This window comes from Panthera onca, chromosome B4 (assembly GCF_046562875.1).
Source record: "Panthera onca isolate mPanOnc1 chromosome B4, mPanOnc1 haplotype 2, whole genome shotgun sequence".
In the NCBI taxonomy this organism is placed as follows: Eukaryota; Metazoa; Chordata; class Mammalia; order Carnivora; family Felidae; genus Panthera; species Panthera onca.
In genome coordinates, this window is record NC_138345.1 from 33,991,917 (window position 1) to 34,007,685 (window position 15,769).

General features: G+C 41.9%; 1 protein-coding gene across 21 annotated transcripts in view; it reads left to right on the forward strand.

Annotated features, from left to right (window-relative positions):
• Positions 1–15,769, forward strand: part of MICAL3 (microtubule associated monooxygenase, calponin and LIM domain containing 3) — a 229,793-nt gene that overhangs the window by 88,280 nt on the left and 125,744 nt on the right. The window contains exon 2 of one of the 21 annotated variants that reach the window (XM_060658904.3): positions 6,439–6,571. The exons of the other annotated variants lie outside the window; for them this stretch is intronic. The gene's annotated coding sequence lies outside the window, so the exon portion shown is untranslated. The remainder of the gene's footprint in view (positions 1–6,438; positions 6,572–15,769) is intronic. 21 annotated transcript variants of the gene reach the window in all.

The following is a 15,769-nucleotide window of genomic DNA, read 5'->3' on the forward strand; positions in this document are numbered from 1 at the left end:
ACCTTTTGAACCTTGTTGATGGTTTGGATTATTTCCTAAAGACAGTGGAGAGCTGCAACAGGATCACATTAGAGGCAAAGAATCATATTTGCTCTTAAACAAGAACACTTTGGCACTCATGGAAGATGGATTGGAGGGGATTTAAGATTAAAAGGCTATTGTAAATAGTCCAAGGTAGAAATCATGGGTGCTTTCACCAAGATAATGGTAGGGAAATGAACTCTATAAATAGAGGACCTAGAGAGTTAGAATCCATGGGACTTTGCTTTTGGTGAGCAGATTGAGAGGTGAAGACAGAGAAGGGTCTGAGATGGCCCCAGATTTCCATTTGGTCAGTGGATGGTTGTGGCATTTGACTGTATAAGAGGGTGTGAATTGGGGGAAAGAGAACAGCAGTTTTGGACTCTTCACTCTGAGGTAATATGGGATGTCAAAGTGAAGATGTTTAATAGCATTTGGACCTCAGGAGCAAGGTCACAAAAGATAAAAGTTTAAGGGCCATCCAATTTTATGAAAGAGAGGGGCCGATGGTCACTGGAGCCACTTGAGAGAGCTGAGCAACAATGAGAATAGTAGTAGGAGAAGCAGGAGACAGAACCAAGGAAGGGGCAGAATCTAGGAAGAGCTACTGAGAGAGAACAAGTAAGATAAGGGTTGTAGTGTCTGAGCCTTTCACAATTAGGAAGCCATAGTTGACCTCAGTGGAATGATGGAGACAGAAGCCGGATTGGAAAAGGAATGAAAAGATGGACAGAGGAGTCATTAAGGAGTCATGAAGTGGTGACAAAAGAGTAGACTGCTCTTTCGGGAGGCTCAGTTACGAAAGCAAGAGGGAGAGGTTGGTAGATTAAAGGGCATACAGGTTAAGTGGTGTGTGTGTGTGTGTGTGTGTGTGTGTGTGTGTGTGAGTGAGAGAGAGAGAGAGAGAGAGAGACAGACAGACAGACAGACAGACAGAGGGGGACATGCTTAAGATGAGAGAGACTCCAGCATATTGGCAGGTTAAAGGAGAAGAAATAAGCTGGTAGTATGGTGATGATGCTTTACAACACATGAATGTACTTAATGCCACCAACTGTACACTTAAAAATGGTTGAAATGGGAAAAAAAAAATGTATGCTAGTAGACGGAGCCAGATTCAGAGGAGAACCCAGGGGATGGCCTGGACAGCCTCTGGCTGGTGGAAACTTTCTCTGAGACGGGGGCGCAGGATGGTGAGGGCATCTTTTGCTCTTTTCTTGACAATGTGAAAGGTGAGGGCACTGGGAATGGAAGAGGGGATGGAATAGGGGACCTGAGAACACAGAGCCAGGTGTACAGGAACCAGTGTGGGTTCCGTGAAAGAATTGCTGGGCAGGATCCAGACCCCACCTATGGTTGGACATGATGGTGCAACATAGCCACATCAGTCTGCACGGCTGACTTTTTTTTCTCTCCAGCAGTTCAGAAGAGTTGTTTTTGCCCCATCTTCATTCCACTTCTAAAGCTGGTATTTCAAGTATCTAGCTATCTGTCTTTATTTGCCTCCCTACCTCTCCACCTAATCTCTAGGCAACCTTATCAGAAGCTGGTGAATAGTGAAATGCACAATAACCCTTCGGCTCCCCTTTGTTATCCTGTCTTGAGTGAAGAAGTGCTGGCTTTTCAGACATCCTGGGCTTAAGACAGGTTTATGGTTTTCTGATACAGATTTTTAAAAAACACGTATAACTTGGATTTAAAAATATTACGGGTCCTTCACTTACCCCTCTAGGGAAGTGAGCTGGGGGCTGTTGTATATAGCATTTCATGACACTGATACCACTCTTTTTTTCTAGAAACTAGTTTCTTTTCATAGGGGGCAGTTACTTTGAACCTATTTGGCTGTTGAAAACAAAGCTGTCTCCAGGTCTTGGCTCCTGTCCTCCTCTCCTCTAGTGCTGGTAAGAACAGGTCCTCAGCTGGGTGCAGTGGCCTGCTGGGCAGAGCATGTGTAAGGCAGGCCCAGAGCAAATAGTGGTCATGAAGAAGGAGCAGATAATCCAGAGGACCAGAGGGTAGAAGCCACCTGGATTTGCCTTGTGGGATTCCCTCATCTCTGTGTGTGTATTCCTAAGAACTCCCAACCTGATGGCGCTTGCATACAGACACTCAATCCATTTTCATTTGATATGACTTATGTCTCAAATCCTAACAGAATTCTGCCTCAATCCTCAGACGTCTGGGCAGGCTGGAGAAGTTTATTTACCTATCCACTTATTCATTCAAGAGATAATTATTGTATACATGCTATGAACTGGGCACTTCCCTAAGCACAGTAATATGCCAGTGAATAAATTGGCAAAAATCCTTACCCTGATAGAGCTTACATTCTAGAGAGAATGATAGACAATGAATAAATAACATTTATGGTATGTCAGGTTGTGCTTCGGGGAAAACCAAGAAGAGAAGGTAAGCAGGGCGGGGAGTCAGTTTTAAAGAACGTGGTCAGGGAAGGCCACATGAAAAAGATGATATTTGGATAAATCCCTAAGAGTAGTAAGAGAGTAAATTGTGTTCATGTCAGCTCCCATTAGAAGATTTCTGCCCTTGGAGGCAGAGTTTTTTTTGTTTTTTTTTTTTTCCCTTTGTTCACTGTATTGTTCCAGAGCCTAGAAAAGTACTCAGCATGTAATAGATGCTCAGTATTTTTGAATGCATGAATGATCTGAGGGAGGAGTATTTTAGACAAAGGGAGCAGCTAATGCAAAGGCCGAGGTGTGTGTCTGGTGTGTCTGAGGAACAGCAAGAGGCTAGTCTGGCCGAGGGGAAGTGCAAGATGGGTTAGCAGTAGAGGATGTGAGAAGATGACGTAAGATCTTGTCAGGGCCCCCTGAGACCATTTTAGGGGTCCATTAGGTCAAAACTACTTTCACAATAATACAAAGATGACCTTCTTTGCCTTTTCCACTTTTGTATATTCATGAATGTACAATGGAGTTTTCTACAGGCTACATGATATGTGTGTGTTGCAACAGATGGAATGCAGAAAGCAGATCTGAGAATCTGTCTTCATAAACCAGATATTAAGGAGATTTGCAAAAATGTAAAACATTACTCTTCTCACTAAATTTTTGTTTTGGAAAGTATTTGGGTTTTTTTTTAATATGTTAATTATGTTGCAGTGTAATGGAATGTTATTTTGAAATGAGTTCATAAGTATTGAGATTTTTTTCTGTTTTAATCTCAAATACATTAAATATGGATAGATCTTTGGGCCTTCAGTATTTTTAAGAGTATAAAGGAATCCTGAGACCAAAAATTTGTGAAGCACTGTTATAAGGCCTTGTAGAAATGTTTGCATTTTCACTAAGATGGGAGCCAAAGCCATGGCTCTGGCTGAGTCAAACAAGATGAAATTCAGTGAAGGTAGTTAAAAGATCCTGATGGGTCTTGAAAACAAAGCACATTAATATAGGGTGAGGGATACATATTTTAGAAACAGTACATCAGTAATAAAAAGACTTTGGTGTTCTACTGTACAGTATGTGTCAACAGTTTAGGGTACATTTCAGTCAAGCTCTTTACTTTTCTAGTTAGGCCTACATGCTGGAGGAGATAGACAATAAGCAAGTAAGTCATATACCTTATCAAGTGATAACAAATGCAAAGAGGCAAATTAAAGCAAGGTGAGGGGGATAAAGGGTGATAGGAGACTGGTATTCTTTCATGTAAGTGGTCAGGAAGGGCTTATCTAATAAGGTGGTACTTGAGCAAAGATCTCAAGAAAGTGAGGAAGAAGCCATGTAGCCTTCTGGGTATAGATCATCAGGCAAAGAGACAGGAAGGGCAGAGACTCTGGATGGCAGCCTGCTGGAGGTGCTTGATGAACAGGAAGAGGCCAGTCTGGCTAGAGCCTAAGGAGCATAGGGGAGAGTGATAGGACGTAAACAAGGAGTTGGGAGTGGGAGCAGGTCACTCAAGCCCTTATCATAGGCCTTTGTAAGGACTTTGGATTTAACAATGAGGTGGGAAGCCATTGGAGCAGAGGTATGTCACCGGATTTGACTAACATTTAAGTGAATACTAGCGCTGCCATATGGAAAATATTCGGTGATGGGGGAGCGGGATTTGGACAGTGGAGGCTGAGAGAAGCTATCGTAGTAATCCAAGTAAGATATGATGGCGACTTTGATGAAGGTGGTAGAGGAGGAGATGATGAAAAATGGTTGGATTGGGGCTGTATTTTGAAGATAGACTGAAGTTGCTGAGGAATTGACTCTGAGATGTGACAGAAATTAGGATAATTCCAAGGTTTTTGGATTGAGTGACTAGGTGGATGGTGGTGTCGTTTGCTGAGATGCAGAATACTAAGGAAGAAGCAGGCTGAGGGTAGGAATGGGAACCATAAGCTTGGTTTTGTGTATGTTAAGTTTGAGTTGCCTGTCAAATATCCAAGTAGAAATGTCAAATAAGCAATTGGTTATACAAGTTCAGAAGGGAGAAAATAAATATTTGAGTGTCATCAACTATCTCTACTATAAAATGGTACTTAAAGCCACGGGTCTGGAGAATTTTCAAAGTGGATTGTATCTCATTAATGGGTCATTAAATCAGTTCAGTGGGGATCAGCAATTTTTTTTTAAATAAATGGAATAGAAAACATCAGAATATCTCAGTAGTAAGGGTAGATTGTATCTTGTGAAAGTTTTTAAAAATTATATATTTATAGAGAGGTAACTGTGTATACAATTAAAAAAATTTTAAAGCCACTGGTGTTTAGGGAGTAGATGTAGGTTGAGAAGAGTACCCAAAGACTAAGTGATCCCGTGGCCATTTCAACATGCAGCGGATGGTGATATGTGAGGGACCAGCAGAGGATATGGGGAGTGGCTAGTGAGGCAAGAGGAGAACCAAGAGAGTGATGTTCTAAAGGTGAAAAAGAGGGGGTGATCAGCTATGACTCATCTGTAGATCGGTTGAGGAAACTAGGATTGAGAGTTGACTGTTGGATTTGACAGTGTGAAAATCATGTATGTTTTTGATGAGACATTTCCTTGGAGTGGTGGAGATGAAGCTAATTGCTGTAGGTTCAAAAGAGAGTGGGAGAGGGACACCTGGTTGGCTCAGTCGGTTGAACATCTGACTCTGGCTCAAGTCATGATCTTGTGGTTTGTGAATTCGAGCCCCACATTGGGCTTGCTGCTGTCAGCCTGTCAGCACAGAGACTGCTTCAGGTCTTCTATCCCGGTCTCTCTGTCCCTTCCCTGCTTGTGCTTTCCCAATAAATAAATTAATTAATTACTTAATTTTTAAAAAATAGGAGAAGAGAAAGTTGTAACCTCAAACAGACAGTTCTTTCTGGGAGTGGAGTAAGTTAGTCAGAGGAGATGGGACGGAGCAGGTTTTTTAAAGATGAGAGGTTTTACGTTGATGGAAATAGCTCAATTTGGAGGAGGACGGGGCTGATGTAGGAGAGAGGAGACCAATAAAAGGGAGGCAGTGTTGTTGAGTAAGAGGGGGTGGGATTGGGTGCACAGATGAAGGGTTGCTTTAGATAGGCAGGTGGATAGTTGTCTGTTCACTGTCACAGGAGGAAAGGCAGATGAGATGGGTGTAGACTTAATGATAGGAGCTTGTGAAAGAATGCTAAAAAAGGTGAAGAAACTGAAAACTCCGTCAAAATAGAAACAGTTGAAGGAACTAAGGAGAATGTGTAGGGATGTGTAGAATGTGTAGATAGATATTTGGAAGGTTGTTCTGTAAAAGAGAGGAGCTAATTTGGTTCTGGATAACTCTAAGAGGTAAATTTTGGACCACTGGGTACAAAACTATGGGCAGAATGATTTTGGTTTTCTACATAGAAACTCAGTCCTTGGGAAATTAACAAGGTGATTAGCAAGCTGATCGAGGATTATGAAGACTACTTCTTAAGGTAGAAATTTGCCTGTTATTGGAGCTGTTTGTGTGTTATGTATGGTATATAGAAGATACAAGTGTGGGATGACTGGCTAGATTCGATGATCTTACAGGTCCTACCCAGCCTTGACCATTGTATATTTTGTGATTCATGGCAACTGGTAGTAGGCAGACTAGACAACTGAGAAACCCCAGATTCTTTTCCAGGTTAATCTCTTGCCAGTTGTTTGTACGTTCTGGCCATGCTTTTGTTTGTTTTGTTTACAAAAAATTTTTTTTAATGTTTACTTATTCTTGAGCAGGGGGGAGGGACAGAGAGAGAGGGAGACACAGAATCTGAAGTAGGCTCCAGGCTCTGAGCTGTCAGCACAGACCCCAATGCAGGACTTGAACTCATGAACCATAAGATCATGACCGAGCCGAAGTTGGACGCTCAACCGACTGAGCCACCCAGACGCCCTTGTTCTGGCCACACTTTAGCTGCAGGTCTGCCCCTGGGAGAGGGAGATAATTAAGATGTGACAGAGCAAGTGTCTTTATGAGACCTCAAATTTTCCCCAGCAGGTCTAAAGTCATCTTTATGGGGGTATTTATGTCCCTTGGACTGCCACAGCTTTGGTGTTCTCAGAGCCCCTGTGCTGCAGTGGCCCTCCACCTCACCCTGCACATCTACCAGATGGATCATTTCCTGAGGGTAGGTAGCTTGGTGCCTCTTTAGTCAACAAAACCTCATTGAACATCTCTTTGTGCCTAGAACTGGGACATAGTACTGAGCAAAGTAGATTGGAGCCCACCCTTGTGAAGACGAACAGCTTTTGGTTGTGCTTTCCCACAAACTCAGTGAGCCTTTCACCCTGTCCGAGGTCCTTCATCACCCTGTCTGAGGCCCTTCATCACCCTGAGAGCCTGAGTCATAGCAGTGCTCTCAGATTATAGGGCAGGGAGCTGTTGATTTTTTGGTCTCTTTGTAGCTCAGCTTTGTACTCTTGGTAGTAGGTAGGTTGAGGTTCATCCCCTGTCCTGCCCTGAGTTCTTACAATGCTTGGAATGGCATTAGATGATTTGAAAATTGTTTGTAATCGACTCCTCAAAGGTGTTGCTGTTGGCTAGAGTGCTAGAGCCTACCGAAGAATGCAGACTGATAAGAACTCTGTTAGTACTATTTTAGTCACCCAGCCTTTCAGCAGCCAATGGGAACAATTACTGTGAAACCAGACCGCCCTTGCTTCCATTTATGAAAGGGCTCCATTTCAAAGGAGCAGATGGCAGCGATAAATTGTGAGAAAAAGAATCCTGTATTGTGTGTCCTTACTAAATTTACTTGAAGCTGCATGTCTTTTGGGAGCTGGACAGCTATCTTCCTAGCAGACAGGGTCTGCCTGTGGTCTGTGTGTATATCTGCAGGTTCTGGCTCTCAGGCAGCCAGGGGCCGGAAGCATGCATTCTGTTGAGCTTTTATTTCTCAAGCTATATTCTCAGGTGGTTTTTCGCAGTGGATGAGGTCTTGGGCTCTGAAGGAGATGCAAATCATGGCTGCACTCCTTTCTTGCTGTGTGACCTTTAAACCTCTTTAGCCCACAGTTTCCCCATCTGCACATGGAGATAATAGATTCTACTTCAGGATTGTGGCGAAGATGAAATGAGGTGAGCTATGGATCTGACAGTATGTCAGCTATTTGTACCCTTAGTGATGGAAATCCTTATTTTGTAAACAAGATGGAACTCCTCCATCTTTCTTGTATAATAGATCTAAGTTTGGCAAGAACTTCCTGACACAACCCTTATTCCTCTAGCCCCTCCATCAGTGCCATCATCACACCTTCCAGAACAGATAGAATAGAGAGGGTACAAAGTGGTGATGGAACAAAGTCAGTTCTGAAGCATTTTTCTTTCAAAAATCAAAACTCTCTGAGCACTCTAGTTTTCTTGTATAATAGCCATTTATTCAGCCTGAGTATATAACCTCTTGTTGCTGCATTTATAAACGACTGGGTGGTAATAACAGTACTCCCATTTACAGGGTCCTGCCCTGTTCCTGGAACTGCTATACATTTTACAGTCATTAACTTCAGTTTTTGCAAAGCTCTGTGATTCTATGGGTGTTATTTCATTTTACAGATGAGGAAACTATGAGACTGGGCCTCGGGCATTAGCCTTTTTTGGTTGGCAGGGGAGGGGCATATCCTTCTTTTAACTCCTTGTTTTTCTGGTTTATTTGAGGCAAGCATCAGCATTGGCATCAGCCATTGTGTTTATTGGGTGTTTGGACTTGCTGCTCTTGAAGAAATAGTTTGTTAGCAAAGAGTAAAATTAAAAAGTTAGATATAACATAGGGGTTAGGGCCATACCAGTTCTTTCAGAATTGGAAACTTAGAGAAGAACCCAGAGATCATCTTGTCCAGTCTGTTTCTCATCTCCTTCTAGAGAGGGCCATTCCATAACCAAGGAAAGGGTGCTGTGAGAATTCATAACAAAAGTGCTACATTTTTTTAATTAAAAAAAATTTTTATTCATTTTTTCCCATTTTTAATTTTATTTTTTTCATTATGATAAATTTGTTCTTTAATCCCCATCCCCTATTTCACCATCCCCCCACCCACCTACCTCCCCTCTGGGAAAAAAGAAAATTAATAAACACATTTTCAATAGAAAAAATAAATGACACATTTAATTTGTAAAAATTACTGAAAAATTACCGAAAAAGTCCCCCAGGAATTGTAATAACTAGATACTTAGTATAATATGTTTTTTAAAAGTGAAAAACTGAGGGGCACCTGGGTGGCGCAGTCGGTTAAGCGTCCGACTTCAGCCAGGTCACGATCTCGCGGTCCGTGAGTTCGAGCCCCGCGTCAGGCTCTGGGCTGATGGCTCGGAGCCTGGAGCCTGTTTCCGATTCTGTGTCTCCCTCTCTCTCTGCCCCTCCCCCGTTCATGCTCTGTCTCTCTCTGTCCCAAAAATAAAAAAATAAAATAAAAAAAAAAACGTTGAAAAAAAAAAAAAAAAAAAGTGAAAAACTGAATAAGTATTGATTTTTTTAGAGCAAGTGACTATCAAAAATGGGCAGGAAAATATGAGAAAGAACCTTAAGAAAGGAGATATAAAAATGTTGAAGTTAAAAACTGGATGGTTTGAACAGCTGATTAGAGAAAATCTAAAGATACACATTAAGGGATTATCTAGAATGCAGTATATTGAACAAGGGAAAAACATTTTTTAATTTAAGTATAATTAGCACACAGTGTTATATTAGTTTCAAGTGCACAATATAATGATTCAGCAATTCTATGTATTTCTCAGTGCTAATCAAGGTAAGTATACTCTTAATCCCCTTTACCTATTTCACCCATCTCCCACGCACCTCCCCTCTGGTAATCACTAGTTTGTTCTCTGTATTTGTCTGGTTTTTTGTTTGTCTTCCTGTTTATTTGTTTTTTTTTTTTCTTAAATTCCACATTTGAGTGAAATCATATGTTATTTGTGTATCTCCGACTGATTTCACTCAGCACTATACTCTAGATCCATCTATGTTGTTGCAAATGGCAAGATTCCATCCTTTTTTATGGTTGAGTAGTACTCCATTGTATATATACACCATATCTCTATCCATTCATCTGTGGATGGACACTTAGGTTGCTTCCATGTTTTGAAAAGTGCTAAATTCTTGCTATTGCTCTTCTTAGATCATCACTCCCTATCCAGGCTTACTATTGCATTTTTAGATACAACTTTTTGGTAGCACAGTAGAAATCTCCTCTATAGCATCTATCCATTTCTCCTCCATGGTCCTTCAGCCATGCAGGCCAAGGCTTTTCCCCAGGATCCACCCTTCCAATGTGGAGCTTCTGGGCTCTCATACAGAATCTCCTCAAGGGGTTCTGTTCCCCTCATCAGCTCTATAGAAACAGTGTTTTCACTACAGGTCAGGCTATAGCTACAAAGACCTGGTCTTTGTACTAAGGAGGCTTTTATTGGAGGAGAGAGCCATTTAAATAATGTCTGCTCAATGACAGTTGCAGATGAGTAATACCATGTGACTAAAGAGCAGATCCACGGAATGAGGAGGGACATGGAGGTAGGGGTGGGGGCAGGGGTGGGGGCTGGTTTCCTGTTTCCTTAGCATGTTGCCGAATGTCATTTTGAGGCTAAGTAGGATGGGAAGTCAGAAAAGAGCAGAGAATGGAATAGTGCAGAAACAAGAATAACAGGGGAAAGACTGCTTCCTTACTATATTTTGGCTTGCTTCCTAGGTACCCAGAGAACCTTAGATAAGGTTATGAGAGATAAGCCATTGGGGCCTGAGCAGTAAGAGGCAACAAGGAGTCTCGTGCCCAGACTGCTTGATTCAGTCAGCTCATTGCCTCCTGAGGTGAGGGCCTCAGTGTCCCCATCCACAGATGATAATGGCCCTAGTGGCTTTGGTTGCAGAAAAACTGATGCAGAACTCAAGACATTTGGCGACTTTGGTCTTTGTTTCTCAGGCAAAACACAAAGGAATCTCTATAATCTGAAGTGCATTTTTCATCTGAGTTTCCTCCTAATCACATTCCAAAATATGCCTTCCTATGTATAGATTTACTCCTAAGATCTATTTAGACAAGTTACACCTCTGAATGGGCTAGGGAAAGGAGCATTTCATTGAGTCCTTAATAAGATTCAGAGATTTGCACATCTGCTGGTATATTGATGGTGCAGTGGCTAAGCAGACTCTGGTTTCATACTCTTGAAGTGTAATTCTTTATTTTCTTTTTTATTATTTTTTAAGTAGTCTGTATGCCCAACGTGGGACTTGAATTCACAACCCTGAAATCAAGCGTTGCATGCTCTACTGACTGAGCCAACCAGGTGCCCCTTGAAGTATAGTTCTTATTTTTTTTTGTTTCTCTTTCCTTTTTCTATTTGTATTTTTTAATGTTTATTTTTGAGAGAGAGAGAGTGAGCGAGTGGGGTAGGAGCAGAGGAGGCAGGGCAGAGGATCTGAAGTGGGCTCCACGCTGTCAGCACAGAACCCGATGTGAGGCTCAAACTCACAAACTGTGAGATGATGACCTGAGTCAAAGTCAGACATTTAACCAACTGAGCCACCCAGGTGCCCCTCCTTTTTCTATTTTTAAAGATAGTTCTCCCCTCTTACAAATAACCATCCACCAATTCTAAGAGGTAGAGATTGAGTGTTCTCATAACCAGCTATGAGTCAGTGACAGACCTTTACTCTTGCTGTAAATAGAAACATAAACTCTGTTCCTGAATGTACTTCATAGGCTGTCTCTCCAGCATTTTCCTCCACGGCCAAGGAATGTGCAAGGCTTCTGAGTCAGCAGTCAGCTGCCATGGAACAAAACATGCAGGATATTGTCCACTGGCAGAAATTGCACCAGTGCCCTGGAAACCTGGCATCATCTCCTCTTCCTCTTCCCTCCTCGGGCTCCTCACTTCCCGTTTCCCTTCCTTCCACACCTTGGCTTTTCAGTCCCCAGGGTTTCTGGCACCTTCCGGCCAGGTTTCCTGGTCTCTAGGTTCCTGTAATTATGAATATTGATTTTTCCAGGATACTAGGATATATGGCACCCAGGGATGGCCCCGGAGAGGCCCGGAGGAGCAGGATGAGTTAGACCTTCGGGAATGAGGGAAGCGAGGGCAATAACAGGAGTGGCCCCTCTGCTGCTCTCCCCAGCTGCTCTCAGTGAATCAGAATGCCAGATTCCCCTTGCTAAATGACACAGTCACAGTCCAGCAGAGTTACAGAATAATACTGTAGTACTTGAGAGTGTCTTCCTGCTGTGGTCATTTGGCTTGCAAAGTAGGAAAAGTGAGGCAGCCCAGGGGAATTAATCTTGTGTACTCTTACCGTGGGTGCTTGTCACATTGTTCCAGGAACCATCTTACCTCTATTTATCTGTTGTCATTAGTGACCTGCAGGTCGAAATCCCTTAGACTGGGCATTTAATACTTGACTACTGCTTGGAAGCCGACTCTCTGCAGCTGTCTGGGAGCTGTGGTTGAAACCTGTTAACTTGAAAGTCAACAGAAGGATTGGGGGCCAGTTACTAATGAAGGTGTTCATCTGTGGTGGGGTTTGATTTGGAAATTCTCTGTGGTGGTTGGTAGCTCTGTGGACGTAAAACAGAGCAGGCTACAGCCAGTCAAGGGGGAGTTAGTGTACAAATCAGAATTTTTCTTTGAAAATAAATGCTCAAGACACTTTTAGGGAAGTGCGAGCACAAGGCAGGCATTATGACAGGGCAAAGGCTTTTAGAAATAATGTTGCAGGATTTTTAATGGGTTGGTTTCAGCAAGAACATCTGGTACTGAGTGCCCCAAATCTTGGCAAGGAGTGGAAGGTGGCTGCTGTTTAGGAACTGAAAGAAATCATTTTCTTCTTTGACAAGAGGCAGAGAGATCAAACTAGGTGTATATTCAAAGCTCCCCAAATATTGTGACTCTGGTGGAGTCAAAGCAGGTCTGGCATCAGGGTCAGGATTGCAAAATGCTGTCTGTTTGCCAAAAAAGCAAATAAAGGCACAGAAATCCACACAAGGAAGCCAAGAGGCAATCACTCTGGGAACTTTGTTTCTAGTCATTGGTTGTTACCTGTCACCCTTTCTTCTGCCTTTAGATAAACACATCTGTTTTTTTCTGCCCCCACAAGCCATCTTTTGAATATGTCCCATTTCTCTCTCTCTCTCTCTCTCTCTCTCTCTCTCTCTCTCTCTCTCTCTGTGTGTCTCTCTCTCTTTTGGAGAAAGAGTGAGCACAAGCAGGGGAGAGGGGCAAAAGGAGAGGGAGAAAGGGAGAGAGTACCCTAGACAGGCTCCACGCCCAGTACCGAGCCCAACACAGGGCTCAATCCCACAACCCTGGGAGATTATGACCTGAGCCAAAATCAAGAGTCAGATGCTTGACCAGCTGAGCCAACCAGGTACTGTACCATTTCTAAGATAAGCCTTGGCATATAAGAAAAAGAGTGGGCTCTTTTTAGGAACTTTAAAATATTTCTCTTGCTGCTTACTGTTACCTAGAATAAATTTTTATTTAGAGGGGACTAGAGGTTAGTTCTGTTTAATTCCATCTCTTGATGGACTCTTGGCCATGTGGTTATTGAGACAAGTTATGTTTTTTACCAGTGTACTTTTTATATCCAGAGCCAGGAGAGATTGTTGAGTAAGTATATATCTGAGATGAGAAGCCGAGTCAGTGTGTTCCAGGTAAAGAATTACCATCTTCAACTCGGCCTCCATAGTATATGAAGACTGTCGTATCTGTTGATGTAAAGGGAAAATGTCAGTTCTTATGTAGTTATTACTTTCTCCCATGATACTTAAGACACATCTCCAGTTGATTTGGTTTAGCCTTATAATATCATGATAGAGAGAAGCAGGATGTTATTTCTACTTCACGAAGGGGTATTCTGTTGCTCAGAGGCTTACCCAGTATAAGAGCTTTAGGACAGAAGATTGGTCTCTTCCATGTCAGTCTGGAACTTGATGCCTTCTGAGAATTGATTTAATCAGCAATACAGTTTGGTGGCTCCTAGTGCTCTTGGGTTGGTTCCCTAAATAATGAGTCACTTCTTGCTTCTGTACCCCTCCTGACCACAATGGATCAACAGCTCCCTTCCTCTGTCTTTCCCCATCTCCAAGAATAAGTCCTCTTTATTTTTTATTTTATTATAATTATTTTTTAAATTTTATTTAAATCCAAGTTAGTTAACATATAGTGTAACAAAGGTTTCAGGAGTAGAATTTAGTGATTCATCACTTACCCAGTGGTCATCCCAACAAGTGCCCTCCTTTATGTCCATCACCCATTTAGCCCATCCTCCCCACCCAACGCCCTGCCAGCAACCCCTCAGTTTGTTTTCTATATTTAAGAGTCTTTTAGGGTTTGCCTCTGTTTTTATCTTATTTTTCCTTCCCTTCCCCTATGTTCATCTGTTTTGTTTCTTAAATTCCACATGAGTGAAATCATATGATATTTGTCTTTCTCTGACTTATTTTGCTTAGCATAATACATTCTAGTTCCATCCATGTTGTTGCAAATGGCAAAATTTAATTCTTTTTGATTGCCAAGTAATATTCCGGTGTGTGTGTGTGTGTGTGTGTGTGTGTACATGTACACCACATCTTTATCCATTTGTCAGTCAATGGACATTTGGGCTCTTTCCATAATTTGCCTATTGTTGATAGTGCTGCTATAAACATTGGAGTGCATGTGCCTCTTTGAATCAGCATTTTTGTACCCTGTGGATAAATACCTAATAGTGCAACTGCCTAGTCATAGGGTAACTCTATTTTTAATTTTTTGAGAGACCTCTGTACTGTTTTCCAGAGTGGGCGCACTAGTTTTCATTACCACCAGCAGTGCAAAAGTGTTTTTCTCTGCATCCTCGCCAACATCTGTTGTTTCCTAACTTGTTTATTTTAGCCATTCTGACAGGTGTGAGGTGATATCTCACTGTGGTTTTAATTTGTATTTACCTGATGATGAGTGATACTGAGCATCTTTTCATGTGTCTGTTAGCCATCTGGATATCTTCTTTGGAAAAGTGTCTGTTCATGTCTTTTGCCCATTTTTTCACTGGATTATATGTTTTTTGGGTGTTGAGTTTGAGAAGTTCTTTGTAGATTTTGGATATTAACTCTTTATCCAATATGCCATTTGCAAATATCTTCTCCCATTCTGTTGGTTGCCTTTTAGTTTTGTTGATTGTTTCCTTCTCTGTGCAGAAGCTTTCTATCTTGATGAGGTCCCAATAGTTCATTTTTGCTTTTATTTCCCTTGCCTCTGGAGACATGTCTAGTAAGATGTTGCTGCAGCCGAGATCAGAGAGGTTGTTGCCTATTTTCTCCTCTAGGATTTTGATGGTTTCCTGTCTTATATTTAGGTCTTTCATCCATTTCAAGTTTATTTTTGTGTATGGTCTAAGAAAGTGGTCCAGGTTCATTTTTCTGCGTGTCGCTGTCCAGTTTTCCCAGTACCATTTGCTGAAGAGGCTGTCTTTTTTCCATTGGATAGTCTTTCCTGCTTCATCAAAGATGTGTTAGCCACACATGTGTGGGTCCATTTCTGGATTCTGGATTCTGTTCCTTTGGTCTATGTGTCTGTTTTTGTGCCAGTACTGTACTGCCTTGATGATTACAGCTTTGTAATACAGCTTGAAGTCCGGAATCATGATGCCTCCAGCTTTGGTTTTCTTTTTCAAGATTGTTTTGGCTATTTAGAGTCTTTTCTGGTTCCATACAAATTTTAGAACTGTTTGTTCTAGCTCTGTGAAGAATGCTGGTGGTATGATGACAGGGATTGTATTGAATGTGTGGATTGTTTTGGGTAGTATAGACTAAGTCCTCCTTAAAGTAAAGTTTCAGTGCAGTCCTGTTTGTCACACTAATAGCAAATTGGTGGTATGCCTATGATGGAGCATTCTGACTAGAACACCAGAGGTGAGTACTGTGACCATGAGTATTTCCTCACTACTAAACTCAGAAAACTTGAGAATTGGAAGAGGAGTTTAGAGACCATCCAGTATAATTTCATCTTACACAAGGGAAAATCAAGGCTTGGTGACACAAAGTGACTTGTCCAGGGTCATGCAACCAATATCTGTCACAGGGGGGTTCAGCGCTGTGTTAGTGCTTGTCTCCTTGCTCTGGTCTGCTTCTTTGTTCTTTGGTCTTCGGCCCTTTGCCTCCTACCTCCCAATAATAGGTCTAAGTAGTGATGATAAATAAAATGTGCTACAAAAATGATGAAACAGACCCAAGGAAGTGAGTGCATTAAAAGAGCATGTAAAGTGTCTTCTCCCATCTTAAAGTTCTAGCCAGCAAACATAGGATGGTGGATGTGTAGATGTTTTGGATAAATGGAAGGGGTAGACATTATCATTTTTGTCAAATAT